We start from the raw sequence: 8,068 nt of genomic DNA, 5'->3' as shown, positions 1-8,068 counted from the left end.
TGAGTTTCCTGTAAGCAGCAAAATGTTGGGTCTTGTTTGTGTAGCCAGTTTGTTAGTCTATGTCTTTTTATCGGGGAGTTGAGTCCATTGATATTAAGAGATATTAAGGAAAAGTAATTGTTGTTTCCTGTTATTTTTGATGTTAAAGTTGGCATTCTGTTCTTGTGGCTGTCTTCTTTTAGGTTTGTTGAGGGATTACCTTCTTGTTGTTTCTAGGGCGTGGTTCCTGTCCTTGTATTGGTTTTTTTCTGTTATTATCCTTTGAAGGGCTGGATTCGTGGAGAGATAATGTGTGAATTTGGTTTTGTCGTGGAATACTTTGGTTTCTCCATCTATGTTAATTGAGAGTTTGGCTGGGTATAGTAGCCTGGGCTGGAATTTGTGTTCTTTTAGTGTCTGTATAACATCCGTCCAGGATCTTCTGGCTTTCATAGTCTCTGGTGAAAAGTCTGGTGTAATTCTGATAGGCTTGCCTTTATATGTTACTTGGCCTTTTTCTCTTACTGCTTTTAGTATTCTATCTTTATTTAGAGCATTCGTTGCTCTGATTATTATGTGTCGGGAGGTATTTCTTTTCTGGTCCAGTCTATTTGGAGTTCTGTAGGCTTCTTGTATGTTCATGGGCATCTCTTTCTTTAGATTTGGGAAGTTTTCTTCTATAATTTTGTTGAAGATGTTTGCTGGTCCTTTGAGTTGAAAATCTTCATTCTCATCCACTCCTATTATCCGTAGGTTTGGTCTTCTCATTATGTCCTGTATTTCTTGGATGTTTTGAGTTAGGATCTTTTTGCATTTTACATTTTCCTTGATTGTTGTGCCGATGTTCTCTATGGAGTCTTCTGCACCTGAGATTCTCTCTTCCATCTCTTGTATTCTGTTGCTGATGCTCGTATCTATGGTTCCAGATTTCTTTCCTAGGGTTTCTATCTCCAGTGTTGCCTCATTTTGGGTTTTCTTTATTGTGTCTACTTCCCTTTTTAGGTCTAGTATGGTTTTGTTCATTTCCATCATCTGTTTGGATGTGTTTTCCTGTTTTTCTGTAAGGACTTCTACCTGTTTGATTATGTTATCATGTTTTTCTTTAAGGATTTGTAACTCTTTAGCAGTGTTCTCCTGCAATTCTTTAAGGGATTTTTGTGCTTCCTCTTTATTGTCTTCTGCCTTTTTATCAGTGTTCTCCTGCATTTCTTTAAGTGTGTTATTAAAGTCCTTCTTGAAGTCCTCTATCATCATCAGGAGATATGCTTTTAAATCCGTGTCTAGCTTTTCCGGTGTGTTGGGGTGCCCTGGACTGGGCGAAGTGGGGGTGCTGGGTTCTGATGATGGTGAGTGGTCTTGGATCCTGTTAGTAAGATTATTACGTTTACCTTTCGCCATCTGGTAATCTCTGGGGTTAGTTGTTATCGTTGTCACTATTTAAAGATTGGAGCAGAAGCTGTGTTCCACTCACCAGCAGTCTCTAAATCCTGCGGAGGGGGTCGTGGGTAGCTGACGGTACCCCGGTGCTGGTCCAGCCGGAAGAGGCCTGTTGTCCTACTCAGGCCGTTTTTCTGCTTCCCTAACTAATGCAGTCTCTGGTCCCGCGTGCAATTGGATTGGAGCAGAAGCTGTGTTCCACTCTCCAGAAGTCTTAAGATCCTGTGGTGGGTGTTGTGGGTAGCTGATGAGTGTCAGCTGACCCTGCGCCCCAGCTGCCCAGGTGCTTTTCTGACCGGAAGAGGGTTGTGGCCCTATGTAGGCCGGATTTCTCTCTCCCCAACCAGAGCAGTCTCAGGTCCCGCGTGATTGGACTGGAGCAGAAGCTGTGTTCCACTCACCAGCAGTCCCAAAATCCTGCGGCGGGGGGTCTTGGGTAGCTGGCGGGTGTCAGGCAACCCTGCGCTCCCGCTACCCTGGCGCTGATCCGGCCGGGTGAGGCCTGTGGCCCTACTCAGGCCGGTTTCTGCTTCCCTAACTAATGCAGTCTCAGGTCCCGCGCAATTGGATTGGAGCAGAAGCTGTGTTCCACTCACCAGCAGTCCCAAAATCCTGCGGCGGGGGTCGTGGGTAGCTGGCGGGTGTCAGGCAACCCTGCGCTCCCGCTACCCCGGCGCTGATCCAGCCGGATGAGGCCTGTGGTCCTACTCAGGCCGGTTTCTGCTTCCCTAACTAATGCAGTCTCAGGTCCCGCGCAATTGGATTGGAGCAGAAGCTGTGCTCCACTCACCAGAAGTCTTAAGATCCTGTGGCGGGTGTTGTGGGTAGCTGGCGAGTGTCAGCAGACCCTGCGCCCCAGCTGCCCTGGTGCTTTTCTGACCGGAAGAGGGTTGTGGCCCTATGTAGGCCGGATTTCTCTCTCCCCAACCCGAGCAGTCTCAGGTCCCGCGTGATTGGACTGGAGCAGAAGTTGTGTTCCACTCACCAGCAGTCCCAAAATCCTGCGGCGGGGGTCGTGGGTAGCTGGCGGGTGTCAGGCAACCCTGCGCTCCCGCTACCCCGGCGGCCAGCACCATTTCTTGAAAATGCTGTCCTTTTTCCACTGGATGGTTTTAGCTCCCTTGTCAATGATCAAGTGACCAAAGGTGTGTGGATTCACTTCTGGACCTTCAATTTTATTCCAATGATCCACCTGTCTGTGGCTGTACCAGTACCATGCAGGTTTTTTTTTTTTTTTTTTTGGTTTGTTTGTTTGTTGTTTGTTTTATCACAATTGTTGTGTAGTACAGTTTAAGGCGATTCTACCAGAGGTTCTTTTATTTTTGAGAATAATTTTTTCTCTCCTAGGTTTTTTATTATTACAGATGAATTTTCAAGTTGCCCTTTCTAATTAGTTGAAAAATTTAGTTGGAATTTTGATGGGGATTGCATTGAACCTGTATATTGCTTTTGGCAAGATAGTCATTTTTACTATATTAATCTGACCGATCCATGAGCATGGGAGATCTTTCCATCTTCTGAGGTCTTCAATTTCTTTCTTCAGAAACTTGAAGTTCTTATCATACAGATCTTTTACTTCCTTAGTTAGTGTCACGCCAAGGTATTTTATATAATTTGTGACTATTGTGAAGGGTGTTGTTTCCTTCATTTCTTTCTTAGTCCCTCTATCCTTTGTTTAGAGAAAGGCCATTGATTTGTTTGAGTTAATTTTATATCCAGCTACTGCACTGAAGCTCTTTATCAGGTTTTGGAAGTCCCTGATGGAATTTTTACTGTCACTTATATATAGTATCTTATCATCTGCAAATAGTAACATTTTGACTTCTTCCTTTCCAATTTATATCACCTTGACCTCCTTTTGTTGTCTAATTGCTCTGGCTAGGACTTTAGTACTATATTGAATAAGTAGGCAGAAAGTGGCAGCCTTGTCTAGTCCTTGATTTGAGTGAGTTTGTTTCTAGCTTCTCTCCATTTAGTTTGATGTTGGCTACTAGTTTGCTGTAGATTGCTTTTATTATGTTTAGGTATGGGCCTTGAATTCCTCGCCTTTCAAGACTTATATCATGAATGGGTGTTGGATTTTGTCAAATGCTTTCTCAGCATCTATCAAGATGATCATGTAGTTTTTGTCTTTTAGTTTGTTTATATAGTGGATTACATTAATAGATTTCTGTATATTAAACTATCCCTGCATCCCTAGAATGACACCTACTTGGTCATGATTGATGATAGCTTTGATGTGTTCTTGGATTCGGTTTGTAAGAATTTTATTGAGTATTTTTGCATTGATATTCATAAGGGAAATTGGTCTGAAGTTCTCTATCTTTTTTGGGTTTTTATGTGGTTTAGGTATCAGGTAATTGTAGCTTCGTATAATGAATATGGTAGAGTACCTTCTGTTTCTATTTTGTGGAATACTTTGAAAAGAACTGGAATTAGATCTTTCAAGGTCTGATAGAACTCTGCACTAAACCCATCTGGTCCTGAGCTTCTTTTGTTTAGGAGACTATTAATGACTACTTCTATTTCTTTAGGGGATTTAGGAATGTTTAGGTCATTAATTTGATCCTAGTTTAACTTTGGTACCTTGTACCTGTTTAGAAATTTGTTCATTTCTTCCAGGTTTTCAAGTTTTGTTGAATGTTCTGATGGTGTTTTGGATTTCCTCAGGATCTGTTGTTATGTCTCCCTTTTAATTTCTGATTTTGTTAATTAGGATGATGTCCCTGTGCCTTCCAGTGAGCCTGGCTAAGGGTTTATCTATCTTGTTGATTTTCTCGATGAACCAGCTCCTGGTTTGGTTGATTCTTTGTTTTAATCTTTCTCTTTTTTTTTTGATTTATTTATTTTATGTGAGTATACCGTCACTGCCTTCAGACACAGCAGAAGAGGGTATCAGATCCATCCCATTACAGATGGTTGTGAACCATTATGTGTTGCTGGGAATTGAACTCAGGACCTTTGGAAGAGCAGTCAGTGCTCTTAACCGCTGAGCCATCTCTCCAGCCTGGTTGATTCTTTGAATAGTTCTTTTTGTTTCCACTTGGTTGATTTGCCCCTGAGTTTGATTATTTCCTGCTGTCTACTCTTCTTGGTGAATTTGGTTCCTTTTGTTCTAGAACTTTTAGGTTTGCTCTCAAGCTTCTAGTGTATGCTTTCTCTAATTTCTTTGCCAAACTAATTTCTAGAGTGTTGAACCAGTTTGTAGTCCCACAGGCAATGGAGGAGTGTTCCTCTTTCACCAAATCCTCACCAGCATCTGCAGGCACCTGAGTTTTTGATCTTAGCCATTCTTACTTGTTTGAGGTGGAATCTTAGGGTTGTTTTGATTTGCATTTCCCTGATGATTAAGGATGTTGAACATTTATTTTAGGTGCTTTTCAAGAATTTGGTATTCCTAAGTTGAGAATTCTTTTTTGGCTCTGTGCCCCATTTTTAATAGGGTTATTTGGTATTCTGGAGTCCAACTTCTTGAGTTCTTTGTATATATTGTATATTAGCCCCCTATTGGTTTTAGTATGGGTAAAGATCTTTCCCTGATCTGTTGGTTGCCATTTTCTCTTACTCACAGTATCCTTTGCCTTACAGAAACTTACCAAATTTAAAAGGTCCTATTTGTCAATTCTTGACCTTACAGCAGAAACCATTGTGGTTCTGTTCAGGAATTTTTCTCCTGTGCCCATATCTTCGTAGCTTTTCTTCACTTTCTCCTGTATAAGTTTCAGTGTCTCTGGTTTTATGTGGAGTTTATTGATCCACTTAGATTTGAACTTTGTACAAGGAGATAAGATTGGATGGAAAGGGGTGCCCATGGGCATATAAGAAGCCTACAGAACTCCAAATAGACTGGACCAGAAAAGAAATTCCTCCCGATACATAATAATCAGAACAACAAATACACTAAATAAAGATAGAATATTAAAAACATTAGGGGAAAAATGTCAAGTAACATATAAAGGCAGGCCTATCAGAATTACACCAGACTTTTCACCAGAGACTATGAGAGCCAGAAGATCCTGGACAGATGTTATACAGGCACAAAGAGAACACAAATGCCAGCCCAGGCTACTATATCCAACAAAACTTTCAATTACCCTAGATGGAGAAACCAAAGTATTTCATGACAAAACCAAATTCACACATTATCTTTCCACGAATCCAACCCTTCTAAAAATAATAACAGAAAAACAAAACAAAACAAAACAAAAAAATACAGGGATGAAAACCACATCCTAGAAAAATCAAGAAAGAAATCTTTCAACAAACCTAAAAAAAAGACAGCCGCAAAAACAGAATGCCAACTCTAACAAAAAGAAAAGGAAGCAACAATAACTTTTCCTTAATATCTCTTAATATCAATGGACTCAATTCTCCAATAAAAAGACATAGACTAACAGACTGGCTACACAAACAGGACCCAATATTTTGCTGCTTACAGGAAACCCATCTCAGGGAAAAAGACAGACACTACCTCAGAATGAAAGTCTGGAAAACTATTTTCTAAGCAAATGGTCTGCAGAAACAAGATGGAGTAGCCATTCTAATATCGAATAAAATCAACTTCGAACCCAAAGTTATCAAAAAAGAGAAGGAGCGAAACTTCATGCTCATCAAAGGTAAAATCTTTCAAGAGGAACTCTCAATTCTGAATATCTATGATCCAAATGCAAGCCACATCCATTAAAGAAACTTTAGTAAAGCTCAAAGCACACGTTGAAGCTCACAAAATATAGTGGGAGACTTCAACACACACTTTCATCAATGTACAGATCAGGGAAACAGAAAGTAGACAGGGACACAGTAAAACTAACAGAAGTTATGAAAGAAATGGATTTAACAGATATTTACAGAACAATTTAACCTAAAACAAAAGGATATACCTTCTTCTCAGCATCTCATGGTACCTTCTCCAAAATTAACCATATAATTGGTCACAAAACAGGCCTCAACAGATACAAAAATATTTAAATTGTCAAATGCATCCTATCAGATCACCATTGACTAAGGCTGATCTTCAATAACAACATAAATAAAAGAAAGCCAACATTCATGTGGAAACTGAACAACACTCTTCTCAATGATACCTTGGTCAAGGAAGGAATAAAGAAAAAAATTAAAGACTTTTTAGAGTTTAATGAAAATGAAGCCACAACATACCCAAACTTATGGGACACAATGAAAGCATTTCTAAGAGGAAAACACATACCTCTGAGTGCTTCCAAAAAGAAACTAAAGAGAGCACATACTAGCAGCTTGAAAACACACCTAAAAGCTCTAGAACAAGAGGAAGCAAATTCACCCAAGAAGAATAGAAGGCAGAAAAATCAAACTCAGGGGCGAAATCAACCAAGTGGAAACAAGAAGAACTATTCAAAGAATCAACCAAAGAGGAGCTGGTTCTTTAAGAAAATCAACAAGATAGAAAAACCCTTAGCCAGACTCACTAGAGGGCACAGGAACAATATCATAATTAACAAAATCAGAAATGAAAAGAGAGATGTAACAACTGATCCTGAAGAAATCCAAAACACCATTAGATCCTTCTACAAAAGGCTATACTCAGCAAAACTGGAAAACCTGGACGAAATGGACAAATTTCTAGACAGATACCAAGTACCAAATTTAAATCAGGTTCAGGTTAATGAGCTAAACAGTCCTATATCCCCTAAAGAAATAGAAGCAGTCATTAATAGTCTCCCAACCAAAAAAAGCAAAGGACCAGATGGGTTTAGGTCAGAATTCTATCAGATTTTCAAAGAAGATCTAATTCCAGTCTTCACAAGCTATTCCATAAAATATAAGCAGAAGGTTCTCTACCCAACTCATTCTATGAAGCCCCAATTACTCTGATACCTAAACCACAGTAAGATCCAACAAAGATATAGAACTTCAGACCAATTTCCCTTATGAATATTGATGCAAAAATACTCTATAAAATTCTTGCTAACCGGTTCCAAGAACACATCAAAGAAATCATCCATCCTGACAAAGTAGGTTTCATTCCAGGGATTCAGGGATGGTTTAATATATGGAAATCCATCTACGTAATCCACTATATAAACAAATGCAAAGACAAAAACCACGTGATCATCTCCTTAGATGCTGAGAAAGCATTTGACAAAATCCAACATCCATTCTTGATAAGTCTTGGAAAGATCAGGAATTTGAGTCCCATACCTAAACATGATAAAATCAATCTACAGCAAACCAGTAGCCAACATTAAAGTAAATGGTGAGAAGCTGAAAGCATTTCCACTAAAATCAGGGACTAGACAATGCTGCCCACATTCTCCATACCTATTTAACATAATATTTGAAGCCGTAGCTAGAGCAAATTGACAACAAAAGGAGATCAAGGGGATACAAATTGGAAAAGAAGAAGTCAAAATATCACTTTTTGCAGATGATATGATAGTATATATATGAGACCCTAAAAATTCTACCAGAGAACTCCCAAACCTGATAAACAGCTTCAGTGAAGTAGCTTGATATAAAATTAACTCAAACAAGTCAATGGCCTTTCTCTACATAAAGGATTAACAGGCTGAGAAAGAAATTAGGAAAACAACACCCTTCACAATAGTCACAAATAATATAAAAAACCTTGACATGACTCTAAGGAAGTAAAAGATCTGTATGATAAGAACTTCAA

Source organism: Mus caroli, unplaced genomic scaffold, assembly GCF_978045245.1.
Source record: "Mus caroli unplaced genomic scaffold, Mus_caroli_1 scaffold_12, whole genome shotgun sequence".
In the NCBI taxonomy this organism is placed as follows: domain Eukaryota; kingdom Metazoa; phylum Chordata; class Mammalia; order Rodentia; family Muridae; genus Mus; species Mus caroli.
Note: the sequence above shows the minus strand (reverse complement) of the source record.